At 40.0% G+C, this 19,671-nt stretch overlaps 1 long non-coding RNA gene across 1 annotated transcript in view; it reads right to left on the minus strand.

The window, feature by feature from the left end:
* Window positions 1-11,688: 11,688 nt before the first annotated feature.
* LOC142601060 (uncharacterized) overlaps window positions 11,689-19,671 on the minus strand; it is a 123,642-nt gene continuing 115,659 nt past the window's right edge. Inside the window, exons 7-8 of the long non-coding RNA XR_012834628.1 lie at window positions 16,849-16,926; window positions 11,689-14,624 (exon numbers count right to left, since the gene is read on the minus strand). This is a non-coding gene — a long non-coding RNA (uncharacterized LOC142601060). The remainder of the gene's footprint in view (window positions 14,625-16,848; window positions 16,927-19,671) is intronic.

Here is a 19,671-nt window from a genome sequence, read left to right on the forward strand (position 1 = left end):
TAGCATAAAAGAAAGCATTATTTAGCACATAGTGTTTGCAGATTTGTCAGTTTTTAAAAGAACATAGTAATGCCTGCAGAAATCATAAATGTCCACAGTCACATTAATGTCAAGAATGTGAAGAGAAATAGGTCAAACTTTGAGGAATTTTGGATTTGAAGATGACTCATGCCCAAAATCAAGGCATGAGTTACTCTGCAAGGATCAGACTGTGATTATAAAGCTATAATAAGGACTTAAGGCTCATGAAAGTCATCACGATCATGCTAGACGCTATGGTATCAACCCAGAATTGCACCTGGATGCAAGTAATGTAGTCTGATTTACAAAGATTTTTCCATGGATGCAGAGCATCTGTATGTAAGGAGCCCAGCCAGACCATTGAAACCAACTTCCCAAGTCCAGACTACAGTGCTAACTGAAGCTGTGCTCCAGCTGTCCTGAGCGGCCAGGCATCACTGGTGTCCCCATGGGCATCACCGCTCTGCTCTGCTGAAAGGTAGCCAACCATGAGGGCAATGTGAGGGCCAACAGAGTGGCCTCTGTCCATGTTCTGAGCTGAGAGGAGAGACAGAAACAAGGTGCTGAGAGAGAGTTCCGTTGAGGAGCCAAATGGCTTCATGATGACCATGACCCAGCTCCAGCTGGGCTAGGCATGCCACCAGCCACATCTGCATGCTGCAAGTTGGCTTGGAGAGTGAGCAAACATAGCTCACATCCACTTGAAAAGTGCCACTTAGACATAACCCTCTGTGAGAAAGGAATGAATAAACAACTCTGGCTGGCTGATCAAAAGTGATGGGACGCCTGCAGCACCCAAGTCTTGCAGACAAAGACTTGCAGATTCAGATTTTTCCCGACAGCTGCACGCAGACAAGCTTGTGTAACTCTGCCCTGGACTGAGGAATGCTGCGAGGCAGGCACGCAAGCCAGGGCTTGTGCAGACACCTTGGTCACAAGCCCTTCCCATGCTATGGTGTGGGAGAGGAAGATAGCATCTCCTGGGGGATGTACAAAAGCTCTGAGAGTTTTTTGCCCAGAAGCAGTGAAATAATGGGAAGCACCTATGGGGAGGGTGAGTGCTGGAAAGCACTCCCAGCAGTGCAGCCGCAGCCAGCGAGCAAGTGTGTGAGCACGGCAAAGAAACATGGGATGCCTAAGGAATCAAAGTCCTGCTTTCCTGGTCTCAGAGAAACCCTATAAAGGGGCTCTCCCTCCCTGCCAAATGAGAGGCATGCTTCGTTGCACGAAAAGAGGAGTGAGATTCATGTTTAGCCAGATGAAGGGAGTCACAAGCAATCTCACCGCTGAGGCACCTTCACCCAATCTCCATTGCCTTCCACCAGTAAGACTCAGGTAGCTTCAGCAAGACCTGGCAGAGGTGCCAAAGCCTGGGCAGGTAACACCACTAGCGTCCAAAGCGAGGGGAACACGGGGACACCTCAGCCTCCCGTGGAAGCTGGAGCCCCCATGTCTGCATGGGGCCAACCCCACTGCGTGCCCCCCCGGTGCTGGCTGGCAGGTGGGCGATGCGGGGAGCCGAGCAGGCAGGAGCCAGGGTCTACAACAGGGATGAGCTTTGGGATGAATATGGGAATATAGGTGTGGAGCTATGGGGGCTCAGGGACTTTGGAAATTGGGACATAACTGGGCAAACTGTACCTAAAGTCCTGAAAGCGAGATTTTAAAGAGACATCCACAGGCAGCCATAGCTGGTAGGTAGGCTGGCAGCTGTAGCAGAGAGATTAATACCTTCCTATCTTTTGTACCTTCAGAAAAAGCAGTGAAGCATCCTGAATAATAGAAATGGGCTAGTATGGGGGGGGAGGAATTAAACAGAAAGTGCAAATTACTCATTACTTGCCTTTGGGTTTTTATGTTAAAGATCTCCTCCTTTCAAAATAACCTGGAATTTCTGTTTTAATTTCTTAATGTGAGGCTCAGTGTTAAAATATTGTTCTTGGGCTCCAAGTTGCAAACTGAGATAGGTAGCTGGAGAGACGATTATGGATAGCTACATAGATCTGTGTGGTTTCATCTACTATTCTTCCATTACAGTCCAAAAACCTAATATTTGATAAAGTTGTGTCACACACAATTAAGAACAAAATATGGTAATTACAGCTGAGTGGAAAAATTTGTTTCCCACTAGGGAAAAAAAAAAATAAAAAAAGAGCAAGAGAGATTTAGAAAGCTGTCTCCATCCAAAAATCAAGCTAAGCCCAAGCCTCAGAAAATCAGAGGCAAAAATCTTTGTGGATTTGGGTTTTGATTTTTATTGTTAGCTTAATTTTTTTAAAAATAACATGTGAATTCAAGCCGGAAATTTTCATGTAGAAAATATTAATCAATTTCTTTTTTATTTTCATTTTTAATAGGCAAAAATGAAGTGAAATAACATTTTGACATCAACTAGTTTGATATCAGTGAATCAACATTTTCAGACAAAAAGGCATAGCCAGAAAACTCCTACCTCATCTGCTAGATGCCCCAAATCACATCTTTCTCAGACTAAGACTACATTTTTTCTGAAACAGACAATTGAACTGTGCTTTTCTGTGACTCGTATTTATCCCAGCATGAATTTACACATTTGTAATGTCAAAAAGAGCAAACTTCAGTATGATTAAAAAACTCAGCTCAGGCTTTCCTGTAGAAGATATCTAAATAGCATGACAAATTGCAAGATCCCCTTTTAGCCTGCAGGTAAAAATTGATGTAGAGATCAGCAGATGGACTGATAAGCATGAAGAATACAACTGTACCTGGCAAGTATTATAACCTTCAGGAACACTTGGCACATCTTATAATATCTATTGCTGTGAACTGATGCAGCTTAAAAGGTTAACAAATTTATACATGCCTCACATTCTCGTTTCTAGCGTGGATCTTTCCAAACATGTCACATGTACTCATCCTCATTGAAGATTAACTGCACAACAACTTTGAAGTGTGAAAAAAAGCTGTGTTTGAGTTCTGGGAAAGCAAACCCAGGCCACATTACTTTCAACAAAGCAAAAATAGCTTGGTGCTTCGTAGCTCAAGTAGACTGCCTGATTTTCCAGAAACTTTCCCAGAAATATTCACCTTTGGTCTGTGACCTGACATTAGAAGTGTTACATCAACGGAACTTCAATGGAAAAGGTTTATGGAGTGAAAAACCTAAACTTAATTCTGCAGAAGCTGCTTCATTTTAATTATGTATTCAAGCCTGCAACAACATAATTATTAGCCCCGTCTGTCGTTCGTCTTTATTTCAGTGTTTTACTTTGCATTGCATTCGTGTTTTCAGTAGAGTATAAAGACGATGCATTCTAAAAGCTGTTTGCCACTTTCAGTAATTGCATAGTTCTACGAATATACCTTCAAATTCAGATATTATGTCCATAAAGCCATCACATGCTGAAGAGTCCAGTTACTTTGCTAATAACTGTCATGAAATTCACTTCCACAGAGGTATTTTTAATAGTTACCTGGCTAGAATATGAAATATTTTTGTAGGTAACTGAATATTTGTTTTTCTCTGACAGCTTCCTAACTCTTTCCCTGTAATGTATTCCTCTTGCCTGTGTGTTCCTTAACAAGAGATGCTGTATTCCTCAAATAATAAAGGCAATCCTTCAGGTACTGCTGATTCTGTTACTGCCTTTACAGGTGGGTAAGTAGTTGCCGGGGTTTGATTTGTTCCACTAACTTGCTTTTATGTCTTCTAACTGCAGCACACTTAAAGGTGCTTTTACTTTCCTTCTGGTGTTTAGTGGAAGCTGTACTTTTTATTAGACTTGGTTGCTAAACCTGTACTTTGCCTTACTTAGCTCACCTTTGCTTTCCCTTTAAAACTTTTCTTTTCCTATTCTCTCTGTCTCTCTTAGTGAAGCCTACCTTGTGACTTGGAAAGTGGACTGAAACCGAGGAGAAGGGCAGGGGGAGAACCTCTGCCAAGCACTGAACACGCTCCTCTGCCGTCGGTGCAGCGGGCAACATCCAGCGCTGCGCTGCAAGCAGGCATCGGCAGGGCTGCTCACCCACGCTGCTCCCTGGGGAACGAGGGTCCAAAGCCCTCCACCTCTGGCACCCGGGGTGGCTGGTGCTCATGTAATGCATGGCGAGGGAATTATCCCGGCTGACTTTGGGCACTGGTCAGCAGTGAGTTACTATTGCTTTGGGGAGGGAAAAGAAGCAGAGAGGGATTCTGAATCACAGGTTTGTCCTTTTCAGGGCAGATTTCATATAAAGCCTGCCTCAGTAGTCTGCTGAGAATTAAAATCTAGTTCTAAAGCCGTAGTTTTGCCCTCCCTAAACAAATCAAACTTTCCTTAAGGAAATATAAAGGAGAAGATGAAGGATATTTTCTTTTCTGGGAGATATTTCCAAAGGGGGAAAAAATGTAGTAATTTTGAAGCTGGCTTTAAAGTCTGATTTTCAAACTCTGATTGGTCCATTCATAAATCCTCCCACAAGCCAACTAAAAGTCATATAACTTTGCCTAAATATAATGTACTTTTTATTTTACTTATTTTTTTCCCTGTCTTCATCTTCTACCTCATTTCTAAGGAAATGACTAACCTTCCTCCCATCTATCCTTCCAGCCTCCAGGCTGAATGTAATTTAGTTCAGTTTAGTACTACACATGTTTTAAAACATGGGGGAAACATGCACTTCCAAGGAAAAAGTATACAGCAAGGTGTCACCAGGAAGATTTGAAAAGAGAATGAAACAATTATAATAAGGAACATCTCAAAAAAACCCCTCCAGAAAATAGGAAGTATAATGCAAATCCATACTAGAACAAAAGTAAATAAAGTCATTTCAGTACTAGCAGTACATTAAATCTCTTTCTCTTTTTAAATATTTTCTTCACTCCTTTTTCCCCTCTTCTTCTTGTGCTTAAGAAGCAATGAAGGACCAGCATCACTCACCCTGAGTAACACCTTACTGCAGAAAAAGCCTCATAAAACCCCATTTCTCTGCTTAGGGAGAACTGGTGATTGATACTGCATGGCCAATTACGCTAATTGGTGCATCCTATCTCTGCACCTGTCTTAGCCATTCAGCTGAAGTTTGGTACGTTGCAAGAAAGACTTTGGTGGCTTTGTCCTGGAGAAGAAAGGAGACTCAGTTCATTCCTGGTTAATGTCATTCCCTTTTGAAGAAGCCTCATCCATTTCTTTCCTCGCCTCTAGGAGTCTGCTTGATTTTTCCAGGTTAATCTAGCTCTCTTGCTAGGGTCATAATGATGTTTTCTCCCCTTAACCTTATGCCTGGGTGCCCTGCACAGAAAGGATCCTGGAATTACAATTAAAATAGATCCATAGGGTGGTTCAGCAGCATGCCTATACTCGGTCCCATCTGTTAAGGGAGCAGTAATACCCACTAACAAGGTGACAGGCCAGTTTCAACAGCGTATAAAAGCCAACTGAAGATTAGCTTAGAGAGGAATCCTACCAAACACAGCAAAGGCCATATTTTCTGCCAGCAGGACCTTCTGTTTGCAAACACCACCAGCTCAGAGCCAAATGTTTCATTACACAGGACTGTGGCACCTGTGGACACAACCCAGTGAACCAGTGCCTCTCCTCTGCCTTTAGTTTCCTTGTCAAGACAACTGGGTGGAGTTTTACATTCAGTGGCATAATACTATTACTTATCCACATTTATTGGTTATGTTTGCAGCAGAGTCTTCTAAGTGCTAAGCCCTCTTTAGTTTCAGTTAGCACCATTGCTTTCCTGAGGGTCTCCCCTGAAGAATCTTTGTGCACAGACCATAGAAAGTTCAGTTTTGAATCACTGCTCTTGAGAAATCCTATTTTTTCCTGTACATGTTATATATCTGGAGGGAGAGATTGAGAAAAAGAAAAAAGAGCATAAACCAAATGAGGCTTGGTTTTATATAGCACCTTTCAGGCTAAGTGTACCCACCAGGACTTGACAGCAGTGTGAACTGGATGCTCCTAGCTCTCCTTACTCAATTTTAAAGGCACAGGGCTCAGATTCAGGAGAAGGTTTGGTGCTCCAGATCCTGGATGGTCAGAGGCACTTCCCTCTGACCTTGAGAAAGAAAACTTCAACCTAAAATGGACCTGAGCTTCAGAGGTATCTGCCCTGTTCTCCAGCATTTCTTGGTGCCCCCTTGAGTAAAACCTTTTCTGAAATGCTCTCCCATACCTCAATCAGACGGAGCTAGGGTGCTGCTCTTGCTTTTGGAGCTCCTTAAAAAGTTATGATGGAACATCAAAGGATGTTTTTGCTGCAGTAAGTCCAAATGCCACAATTAGTGATCTTGGCCTTACAGCAGTAGGTGTTGTGCTCTCACATAAGAAGTGAATGCAAGCATGCTATACAATAACTTTCAAAAAGTAATTAGTGCTATATAATAGCACTATATTATGCTTTCCAGCCTTCTGCAGCTAGAGTTGGCAAAAGGCCTTCTGACATAAAAACCTGGCTGTGTATTTGAGGTGCTCTAATAAATAATTAAAGAAAGTATCTACCTTAATGAATTTTTTAGAACTTTAAATTTAATATTTTATTATGATAATTTCTTGTTCCATTTTCCAAACAGATTCTCTGAGATAAAGGCTTATTTTCAGACAATTGATGGCTGGGTTTGCCCCAGTTTCTGCCCTCTATAGCTTTTATAGTAGCCAAAACCCTAGAAGAAATAGAGGGATGGAATCAACCACTACCTGAAATGATACGAGGGAAAAGAAGAGAGGGATGTTTGGCATCTGCACAGCTCTTACTCCACCGTGTGACCCATGGTACACATGATACACAGGGCAGTGGTAATGGAAAGGCTAAATCCCCTATTACCCTTCCCTCTGCCTCTCCCCTGAGGCAAATCTGCTCCTACAACACATTTCGTTGCTCTAATGACCATTTTTTAATGTGTATAAAGAATTCTCTATTTATACCACTCCAGTCAGTATTTGTGGTACAAGAAAGCTTAATTGGGACCTCCAATGCAATTAATTCATAGATATAATTCCAGTGAGAAAGGACTATAACACAGGCCTGACAGGGAGTCCTATGTGGCTGTGAATGATGAAAGAAGAATGCTACTTGTAATATGCTGACACTGTACAGAATTAGGCTTTGTGTTCCCCAGTCATAAAATGTCTTTTGGGATGAAAGGCAGACATTTTGGGTTAGTTAGCTCCTATTTAATTATGTGGCTTCCAATGTAAAAGGGTTTATTGAAAGGATTCACAGAGGGAGAAGAATGGAAAGGACTCTCACACATATTTTCAGTTTTCCTGAAGTTTTTCATTATGCAAGTACTCAGGGATCTCACCACAGTAAATTCTGATTAAAAACCAGAAGTGCTTTCACATTTTGAATAGTATTAGACAATGCTAGGGAGTCTACAACTTCCATTGGAAATCTCCATCCCTTGATTTTTTCTTGTAGTAACTGGATGAAATCCAAAGAAACCATTACATATTATGCAGGATTTAGTCAATTTTTTTCTCATTTTTTCAACCTAAAGTTTGCCATGTTACATTTAATCTCATTATTTTTGTTTTTTGTTATTTCCTGTGTGAGCCACTTTGTCAGTGTCCTTAATGAATCCACTTTAAGTTATTTCAGACCATTTCTTCAGTGTATGGTGATTAAACTGTATTTTATTCTCATTCTGCCATGAATTTGCAATCTCTCCCTCCTTTGTGTCATCTGAAAATATGATTGACATTCTCTGTATTTTATCCTTCAGTTCATTCATGGAATCATTCAACACGTACGGCACGTGGGATATTCTACAGTGAAGAAAAATGGACAATGAGATGCAGACACTCTGAGACAGAATTTTTCAGCAAGATATAAAATGAGAAAGCCAGAAAATTAGTTTGATTTCCTGAACACCTAGGCAAGATTAATTAGGAGTATAACAAGAGAGAACTTCTCCTTGGGAGAAGTTCACGTCAGAATCTGGATCCAAACTTCATATTGGGTTGATATCAGATGTTCACGTATATTATGTTAATTGGGTATAATAAAGTAGGATAGATGAAAACATTGTTAACAATACAGTAAACAAAATAATGTACACAGAGCTCCAGCTACCTGGGCATAACTGAAGAACTGTCTGAGCCTTAACATATCAATATACCTACCATAAAATCCATAGAAATTGAAATAAATAGGTAAATATGTTGATCCTTTTCCTCTGTATAGCTATGGTTTCCAGACAAACTATTACATGCAGATAAATGTTAATATTTTTTAAATGCCATCAAATTGTCCAGTGATTGCTATGGTGACAGAAACTCAATCTGTCATAAATACTGAACAGTTAAAAAAAGAATTTATTCTTTTTTTTGAGCTCATAACTAGCATGGTGGAATAAAAACCAAGTACCTCAGCCTTTTTTTTTCTATTAAATTCTTCTCTGTCGAGTCACAGGCTCTTATGGATTCGTACTGTGGTATTTGGTAGCTGTTGGCTACAAGACTTAAGATTCACTTAACACAGTGCAGTCTGGATCTGCACAGTCACCACAAATTTGTTAACCACAAGTTTAGGTATGTACGCAGCAAGGGAACATAGTTAATCTGAAGCCAAGGAAACATATATTTACTTGTTTTGTACTAGACTTATATTCAGCAAAGTATTAAATTGTATGGATTATGCTGTAACTATTGGGCAAGGAAAAGCAGACAATAGGGTGTTGTTTGTTCCCTAGGATTGCTGAAGAAGAGCTCCTCCTTTAGGACCATACTGCTATTTTCTCCTGCCCCAAAGTTATTCAGCTATTCTTTTTCTAGTTATAAACAGAAGATTGAAACTACATCTAGAAAATGCTTTATTTCAATGAATTTCTTGAACGCCTGGTAATATTGTGGTTGACTGTCACTAGTAGGATGTGAAAAAGCCAGCTGCAGGATGTCTGCATGATCTTTAGAACAGCGTGTTCATCCCTCCGGACTGAGTTAATGGCGCAGCACAAGATTCACCAGATCCAGCTGAAGAACCTTATCTTGAGAATATATGGGGCTGGTGCAAGGACGTGACTGTTTAACAGTCTGCGTTTGCCTTGCTTTTGACACATTTCAAATACTCATGCACAATTTCTGAAAGTTTAAACAGAAAGGCAGCAAAGTTTCAACATAAAATCGCTGCATTCATCATTTACCATAAAGATGAATGAAGACTCACTCGAAGTGTTTTAAGGCACAGAGAGAGAAAGCACTGGAGTCTGCCATGAAATCTATCATGATGGGCACTGTTGCAAGAAGAATTTATCTTGTACTGACAATAGCTCTGAATGACAACAAATATAACAAACAGGGCCAATCAGGCCATGTTGTCAGGCCTGCAGTCCCAGTGGCCCCTCAGATACGGACTAATGATAGTCTGATGTTTATGGCTCATGCTTCAGCCCTGTATATATAACCCAGCTGCTTTCTGCATAAGAGCTCTGTAGCAACAACAGTTTGAGGCTCCAAGTGCTCCTGCCTGGATTGTGGATTTACTTGAGGAGCACTAGAAACGAGAACATAAGTTGAGCCTGGTCAGACCAAAGGTTCCCTCAAGCCCACAAGTTCAACTCCAACAGCGACCAGCAGTGGTGGCCTGGAGAAGAGTATAAAAGCAGAGCAAGCACATAGTGGTTCATGCCTGTGGTGGCCGTATAGCTCGTTGGCATAACATCACTGCAAGAGAACATTCCAGTTTCCCCTGTATTCTGCCTGGGAAGGAAAATTATCTTCATTCTTTTCAGGACCCATAAAAATGACAGTCCATCACTTCTGGATTCATTCCTATGAGAACTTCCTTTTTTTGCTTCAGCTTTGAATAGCCTGTGACACCTGATAGAAAACTTTTGTGGACCCAGATATTTACATGAGAGCAATCTTTCTCAGTGAAATTTTCCAAATCGTAGAATCATAGAATCTTTAAGCTTGGAAAAGACCTCTAAGATCATCAAGTCCAACTGTCAAAATGTGGAGGATGATTTCATTCACACATATCTAACTTTTCAAGAACACACTTAGAGGTTTAACTACCATGCCTTGTTTCAAGGCAAGTCATACTGTATTTTTGAGACTAGTGTGGACATACATTTCTGAAGTAGCCGTGCAATGCTTGGCTGCCAAACTGAATTTTTCCATATTTTATGTACTGAGCCAATGTAACTTACATAGGGCAGTATGCTGTCTCCATATGTATTCATATCTGGATAACATCCTTTGAGAAACACAAAGTCCAACCCTCAAGTGCTACCAGAGGACTGGTTCCCTCAGTAGGATTTGAATACTAACTATACAGTGAACTGCTAACTATTCCAGAATGTACAGTCATAGATGAGCTTGTGTATAACTGAGACCAAATCATTCTAGTTTTATGAATCTTGTTCAGATTGAACTGTTTTTTAAGATTTTTGATACCTTTCTGTTCTTCTCTCAGACAATCCCCATAGAGATACTGTGTGATATTTTTCAGTGATTCAATGAGTCAGTCTCACATGGTTTTATTCTTTCTTTATTGCAAGTCTGGATTATGAATTCAAATGTTTTGAAAAGTCTCTTTTGAGATACAAATCTAAGATAAATAAGTCATGACTCTGCTTTTGTTATGTACAAATGCCTAGAGATCCTATATAGCTTTGTAGAGAAGTCATTAGTTTGTTAAACGTCTTTTTATGTGGGAAATACAGATAATTCTTAGTGCAGTATTCAAAATCCAATTGATTTTATGCATCATTTCAAATTTTCTGCTGTGGGCTATATAAATATCACTTCCAAAACAAAAAGGAAAAGAAGATTAGGTGAGTGTTGTTTAGCGGCAAGGAAGGAAGTAGTAAATAAAGAAGTAGCAAGTAAAGAAGCAAGAAGTGAGTAACAGGTTGCATATCCAAACAGTCTGCATACCCAAACCATCTCATACTATCTTCATCCTGTGAAGCAGAAGTGAAACAGAATGAACAGTATAGGATTGACAAGCAATTTAGAAGTCATACCTGAATAATTCATCAGGCAAGAGCAACAAAAACATTCTGAACATGAAAATTTTGAAATTCTATTGTGTTTGTCTCTGCCACTCTAGATACTCCGTGTGCATATATGTATATTACATATATAAGTAAAAAAATAGATATGTTATAAAAGTCACAGAAAGGATGACTGAGGACATACTGAAATTTCTTTTTTTACAAATTATTTTTCCATCTAATATTTTAAAAGGGCCACATGTTCCTCTAACTCTAAGAGATACAGTCAACATGTCTAATTTTAATTTTACAGAAAAAAACCTTGATGATATTTAATATTTCATTAATTTGTACTTCAGGATCTTTCCTGGAATGACCCTTTTTCAAATCCCATTTGAAATGTGGGATTCACATACAGAAGAATGCTAATACAAAAGAATGCTAAAGACAACCATTAGCTGGTACCAAAACATATGTAAAGCATTTTGAGTCCCAGAAGAAAGACTTATGTGATCAATTTTACTTTATTTCTTTTTAAATTGTTCGGCCAGCTGAACTGTAAAATATTATGCTTAACTCTGTGTAAACAGATGATAAGTTAATACAGAACACTGGGATTCACAACCTCATTGAAAGAGGTTTGTTAAGTATATACAAATGTGTGTTATAATTTTCAAATTTGTATTTTTTGTTTATAGATAAACATTTAATTTATATATATATATTCTATAATGTCAAAATAGCAATCACACACAACATCTAATTTTGCCCCAGATCCTTTGTTAAAAGTGCTGTGAATTTAAATTCCTCTTGAAATAAAAGACCTCTCAAGAAACCAAACTGTATTCCATGCAAATTACTGCAAAACCCAAAATCCCATTTTGGAGGCATCTGAAATTATCACAAATGGCTATATACATGATACTTATACTTTACATATCATCATGCAAAACAAGGGCTTGTATTTTCTATTACAGGCACGTGCGTAAGTAGCTTGCAGCCTAAACTTTTGCAACAGAAAGGACAGAATTTTTTAGGAAGTAACAGCCAGCAGAAGGAAAAACATCACAAAAAAAAAAAAAGGTGAGAAGGGTCATGAATCTCATTATGGATAAATAAGGGGCAAATTACTGAAAAGAATGCAGCAATATAGATAGCGATAGCTGTCTCTCAGGAAAGACACCAAAAAGGCAGATTCCTTTCAAGGTAGCTAATAGCTGTAATATTTCATTAAAAGAATAGTAAAACAACTTCTCATGGAAACTGATTGACAAAGGTCAATTTCTGCCACCTCATTGTTAATAAGAAATGGATGTTGATTTACATCTGTAGAGCAGTGATGCATTTCCTCCATCTCTCTAGAGTATGTGCTTCTGGAAAGAAAAACAAGGATGGCTCATATGAAAACACATGTGGGACCTCTCTATAGTAGCTTTGTTTCATTTCTCCTTCTTAAAAAACGGTGAGAATATATGATAAGTAACTGAGAAAAATTAAAAGAGAAGGAGAAATCCAGAACATGTCCAAGTGGGGTTCAAGGAAGAGAATCTATTTCTTATTTTTAAAATCTGCTTTTATGTGCATCTACACCTGTCTTACCATCCACAAAAGCATAGAGTAACCAGAAACTTTCAAGCAGGAGAAAAATAAAAAAAAAAATAAAGAAGTACAGCAAAGGAATTTACATTTATATCAGATTTATATTCTCTTTGTGGTGTCACATTCAGACAACACATGTGGCTTCATCCCTTTAATTTAGCAGTGTAGTTTTTTCATTGTAGTTTCCCCTAGACTTAGTAAGTTAAAACAAAATGCAATTACATTTTTTACTGGGGGCACAAATCACTCCCGATTTAAACTGTCTTGAAATGAGTGTGAAGAAAATATGACTGGTGGAGCTGTCTCAAAAATTAGGAGCATACTATTTTACCTTGCACAACACTCAGTTATTTTACCAGTTAATGTTGGGACTTTGGCTACCAGCATGATACCATCCTCAGTTAACCTGTCTTGTTCATACAAAGCCAGGTGGTCAATGGACAGCATAGTAGTGCATGGTGGTAACCACTCTGCTGTTTCTTTCCTCTAGTGAATGAAAATTCTTTGAACGTTAACAGTCTTATAGGAAGCAAGGCGAGGAAGGCAAGGGCATATTAAAAACTGTGTGAAGACAGTTCAATTTTACTAAAATTTAATTTTTATAAGTCTCCACCTTTACCTTCAAATTACCATATTCTCACTTCTATATGTTTCAGTTCTCATTTGAGGGGCACATATTTATAAAAACAAAACAAAATGAAACTCATAGTCATATAATTGCCTGGCAGCAGAACATGATGAACCTCATCCAAGACCAATGTGGGCTTGAAATGTGAATTTTCATGGAGGTGCTGGAACAGCTCGTTTCAGTGATTGCAGGACTATGTGAACTTGCACATGTCTCACAGGGAAAATTGCCTGTAATACCACTCTTCTCTTCTCTTCTGTTTTTCAGGATCACACATTTCAGCATTGCCATATGTTACTTAACCACAATAAATCCTCCTCACTCAGGGGTTTATGTGTTCTGGGTACTTTGGACTCCTCAGTCACTGTGAAAGCCAAGGCACCCACACCAAAGATCGAAGAGAAGGGAGCTTTAAATTGCACTGTACAGCCCAAATCTACCATAAAGCTTTCACAGTCTCCAGGCCATTAATTTGGTGTGGACAAGTGGGATATTAATATACTACACTTGCTCTGTTTAACTATAAAGCCATTAGCTGAGTCCCTGTGTCCTAACAAGCTAATAAAAATAAAATGTTTGCAGTCTGTCAGTAAGAGACAAGGTCAGTTGCACGTCTCCTTTCCTTTCCAGCATTTTCTAGAAGATCATGATATCAAGTAAACTCATAATCCTTCACACATATCCACACAAGCATCTTCTGAGGAGTTCAGCTATCCAGTGTCAAAGCCAGGTTGCATCTGTACTATATACTTTGTCTGCCAGATTAGGGTAATTGTAAAGGAGAAAACATTTATACGACTGCTGCTGAATATTTGTGCATTATTTCTCCCCATTAGTGAAAACTTGCATCATTTGTGGAGACATTAATGGCAACTAAGATTGTAAAGAAAACTCCAATGATGAAGAACATTCTCAGGACATGAAATATTACTGAAAAAGAAAAGCAAAAACTGTCATAATGTAAGAACAGGAGGCTGCTTGATAACATTTAAAAGCAGTGACTTGAGGCAGAGTTCAAATGCAGGCAGGAAACCTCCCCATGCCTTGATTCCCAGACATTTGCAGAACTGACAAAGGTTCAAAGATAGAAGAACATCAACACTTGCAAAAGTTAAACTAAACAGGAGGATTATAAACTCCCAAGATCACAACATTAGTCATTATGAATTCTGAGTTAGTTTCCCCATAGGCAGGCTGTCCTTTCATCCTGAAGACCACGTTAACTTGATCTGGGGGGGACATGTGATGCTGGCCAGTTTCAGAGATGAGGCAGAACAGCCTGAGCTCCTCTGACATGACCCTGTGTCCCAGTGCCAGCAGAAGGTCCCAGATGGACGTATTGTTATTGCTCAGCCACTGTTATGGCCCTGAAATCATTTGATGCAAACTGGATCCCGCACCGAGATCCTTCAACCATGAGCAAAGCAGTAATCCAGCTCCTCAGTACCTTTGCTGTGGTGTGAAAAGCTTCATATTGCACATAAGGGAGGGGGGAAAAAAAAAGAGAAAGAAAAGAAAGAGGGGAAAAGGGAGGAAAACAGAACAAGATGTCAAACTGCAGAAAAGGGAATTGTTAATAAATACATCATTCTTGAATTATTTCCTTTTTTATTCTTTCCCTCCAGGTCACCAGACTTCATCACATAAATAACTACTGTTTTCCGTCTTATTCATTTATTATTATAGTGAAGTGGTGCCCAAGTATATTAGTTCTCTCCAAGTCTTCCAAAGCTTTTACCCGTGCTTAACTTTATGGTACATGAAAAGTCATAGTCCCTTCAGTGGTACGGGCCCATGGAAAGTCCACCACAGACCAGAGTAAACTGCAGTTCATATTTTTCACTGTGAAAAAACTATTGACATGAATTGAGCATCTTTTTCGCTTAGCAATCTTGCATAATCAGTTTGGTTTATATTCATTATTTCTTAATTTTTTACAAGTATGCTGTGAAGACAAATTTTAGGCTGTGATTTGTTCTTAAAGCAGTCACAGTGGCTATTTGTTATTCATAATTAAAGACTGATAATTAGTTACCTAAATAGCATGGCATTATTTCTGCTTCCAGCTTGGAGGACTAAATCATAATAACCGGAGGCAAATCCTTTTTTGGGTCCAAGTAATTTCCATACAAGCATGCTTACCGGTACAATGACTATTTTGTGCTAATAATAAAATTAGTGTTTTCTAGCTTAACCATGAATGCACCTCACGACGTTATTCATGTCAGCGTGCAGCGCCTGTTTGTTCACAGTAAGCTTTCCGGTGACTACAGCACTCCTGCAAAAAGAAGCTGTAAACACCAGAGAAGTGACTTTGTGGCTTACTGGCAAAATATTTGTTCTCGCTGGGCAAACAGTGCTACATCATTCACATGAGAGAAGCTGGGAACGAGGAGCAGATTTACTTTCAGCAGAGCAGGCAGAGGCCCCTGCCACCCCTTCCCCAGTCCCCAGAGCGGGGTCTGCCGCTGCACTAAGTGTGCACAGGGATGGAGAGCAGTGCTCTGTCCTGCCACCATGACAGGGTCTTGGGAACAACCCCAAACAATGTTCCCCCTGTCCTGCTGGACCAGGCACAGCTTGTGGCTTTACAAAATCGACCCCCAGGACTCCTGGCAGAATTTCTAGCACTGGGGCCATTTTGATGGAGCCGTAGGACCATAAACACAGTTATAACCAAGTCAGTCTCTATGAGACCTTTATGTGTTACTACTGCATTTTTTCAATGGTGTCAGGGCACTTATAGGCCTCCCTGACAGCCTCCCCCCACCTGCCCACAGCCCAGGACCCCATCTCAGCCCCCCAGGGCCATCGGTCCTGGCCCCAGCAATGCTGCAGCATGGCTGGTCTCCAGCTCCCCACACCTCTGCCTTGCCTGGTCGTGGGCCCCGCTGAGCCCATGTCCCGGCCTGGTCCCCAGGGAGGTGCCCAGTGCCCAGGGCTGGTGCTGCCCCAGCGCTCCCCAGCTGCCCTGCTCCTGGCTGAGCGGTATGACAGGCCTGGGCTCCATTGCTGTGGTCCCACGGCACCATGACAGGCGGGGACATTAAAGTGGCTTGTTGTAAGGCCACAGAAAAGGAGTCGGCTTGGAACAGAGCTCAGCTTTTGTTAGCATTCAGTCACATATTTAAACAAGCTTAAAATCTAATGTTGACAGAAAAAAAAAAAAAAAGAGAACAAAAATCAAAGAAGCGGGGGTGAACTAATATGCACACCAATGGTGTCGGGAGCACTGGGCAGCACATGGTGGATCCCAGGGTGAGGCAGCACCACACCGCCCCAGTCAGCGGCTCCCAGCAGCAAAGGGGACCTGGCAGATCCCCTTCCTCTCCTGCCTGTCTCCTTCTGCCGCCCTCTGAGCTGTGCGGTGGGCTGCCCACATCCAACCACATGTGCACGGACAAGTGGTCTGAAATAGTTGAGAAGCACGTAACCAGAAAGTAAATGTCACTGCTTCAAGTGAACATGTGTTTCTCTGTGTCTCCTTCCTCCTTTCCCTCCCCTTTGTAGAAAGCAATTCAGTGGGAAAATAACCAAATCTTCTTTTCGCAATCTCCCTGAAGAACAAAAAATGGAAGTATTTCTAACTTCTGCCTGAGACAGATGTGGAGAGAAGACAAACACCTCTAGAAATGGGAGATGAAGCAAATACTTCATACCCACATGCATGACAAACGACCACAAAACTCACCTGAGACTCAACCTGATTTTGAGATAGCCTGTGGGTGGATGGAGGAAGAAGATTATTTCTTTATAATTCATATTGAACCTGCAAAAAGTACACTCTTGCATTATGCTTTTCTGAACAAAGCCCATCATTAAGGCAGTAGCTAAAAAATAGTATGAGAACAAGAAAGACTCCTCACAAATCAATCCTAAAACGAGTTGCTCCCACACTTGAAAAGGCAGCTTCTGGCAATGACTGATACATATATATATTCTAAGGACACTTATAACATATGCCAGCTGTCCTGTCCTGACATTTAGAAGCAGATGCTCAAACAACCCACAACAGGGAAACTTCCAGTGAATCATTAACTTCCTTAGGAAGCCCTGTATGATAAAGACCATTCAGGATCCCTTTATTCCATTACCACGGAAACTTCTGCAAAAGTGTTATTAGCAACTTAATACTCTGTTCTTAATACTTCACCTACATCAGTCCACCGTCTCTCATATGAAGCAACACTCATAAGGACCCTCACCATCTTCTTCCTTCAGCTGTTTGCACTTAGTAGCCATCGGACTATGATCTGTCACGTTTAGCCCACTGTGTAAAGGGGGTGATGTATCATTGCAGATACACTCGTGTGGTTTTCCTGAGATTTTAAGAAAAAGCCTAGTAGAACCAAAAAGTATGACCCAGACTCACCTGAAGTTGTGCCTCAACACATTGAAAAAAATGCTGATACAGTTTTCTGAGGAAGATCACTTTATGCAATGGTGTACTCCAAATGTCAGTTTATACTCATCCCTGTAGATCCACTTTATACTCCCCTTAATAGGAAAATATGGTTCATTTTCAATTTGGCTTACCTTAATTTAACTTTCCTTTAAATGAAAATAATGGGCAAAAACATTAAAGAAAGAAGATGGAAGTGAAGAAAATATACCACAGCAGATCAGGTCATTTCACAGAAAGTGGCTTGATCCTGATTTCATGAGAGACATTATATTGGGAGAGAAAAGTGCACAAGAGCAAGATAAATTCCATTAAAAATAGTTCATCTCACCATCTGGACAGAGATTTGTTCCCTGATTCACTGGTGTCCAATTCTGAAAACTATGCTGTCAAACTCCCTTCCCAGAACTTCCCAAACTACTTGAGTAACAGTTTGCTTAAGACCTGTTCAGGTTTCAGTGTCAATGTAAAGGACTAGGTTAGAGGAAAGAGAAAAACTTCAAGGGCACAGAAGTTTTGGGGAATCAAATAAAAAAAAAAAAAAAAAAACAGGGACATGACAGTTGAAGCCACCAACGATACTGAGACTTGGTGTAGCTACTGGAGTAAGTACGTGGATGTGTAGGGTAGCTAGGAATAAAGAGGCATCACACATTATTTCATTCTTCCTATTAGAAAAACATGTCAAAACTTTGAACGCAGATACTTGCAAAGTATGAATTTATCATTATTTGACTAGTAACTTGCACAACTCTGACAAGTAACGGGCAATTTTGAACCTCCCCCACCTCCTAAGCCCACCCCAGTTTGGGCCATCTTTCATGGCATAAGTGCATTTGGGACATAAACATGCCAAGAGATTAGCTAAACAAAAATGAACTGAAAATTAATTGAATCAAACACAATAACTGCAAAACCCTTTTTACCCTGCCAGATTTCTTTGCCTTACATTGCTGGGCAACAGAGAAACACAAGAAAAGTGGAGACCATAATTTCAAATTTTTGTATGATCATCTCAAATTCTGATCTGAGGAAGCAGACAAGCTGGGACCACTCCTGGAGCTGCAAACTCCCTGTCCGCTTTCACCTATTTACTCTCATGCTTTCAGAGTGTCCATCTACAGAAATGGAGTTAATAAGAAAATGTGATCTTTAGAAAGGCGTACTCTGTTATGGAAACTGGTGTGCTTCTTTTCAGAGATATTCTCATATCATTGTTACGATGCCTTAGTTGTTCACAGTATGGTGTCTTGCTATATATTTTTTCATTAACATCCCCAGGATTCCTGTGAAAGAGTCAGGCAAGGGTTGTAAATACTATTATCCTCGTTTTACAGAGGGGAAATGAAGACCAAAGGGTAAAATAATTCGATCCTGACTGTATACAGAGGTGGTACTAAAGCCAGGACTTAAAACTCAGAGTCTTATAACAGCAAGATTCTTTCTTCAGCCTCATTGCTTCCCAGTGCCTCTCCTGGAGATATGAGAAGTGTAGCAACAAGAGTGCACAAGAAATATTTTCTTTCCTCAGCTCCTTGCAACTCAACTATCTTCTAACATGTAAAAATTACATACACTCTTTGAAGACAATATACCTGCCAACTGAAAGGAATTTGAGTGGTCTAATCACAAAATTTGCAGTTCTTTGATTATTTCTCTGAAACCAATGAAGCATGCTTTGATTAACCATGTTTGAGGATAGATCAAAAATGGCTAAGAGATTTTTGACAGATTTTTATCCAATTCAATTATATCATATACAGGGATAAAACTAAACCAATGTCAGACCTAAAGAGAATTATTCTGAGCTATACTTAACTGAAAAAGTGAAGCTTGGAATGAAAATGTAAAGCTATGATGCTATAATAGGGTGTTTAATGCTGCTTAATTACTGCCTCTTTAATGCTACCATACAGCAACATAGCATAAAGGTCTGTACATGTGTTGTAATAATCATTTTTTCACTTGGCAGCCATATAGATTAATAAACTTTTCAGTGTGCTATGAGCCTGTCTATCATATCAGGAAAAAAGGAAAACAGTCATGAAGAAAGAGGGTGGAACACAGTGAGATGGTAGCTGTGTGTTTCTGGTGGGAAAGCTGAGCGTAGGC

This window comes from Balearica regulorum, chromosome 3, assembly GCF_011004875.1.
Source record: "Balearica regulorum gibbericeps isolate bBalReg1 chromosome 3, bBalReg1.pri, whole genome shotgun sequence".
NCBI lineage: Eukaryota > Metazoa > Chordata > Aves > Gruiformes > Gruidae > Balearica > Balearica regulorum.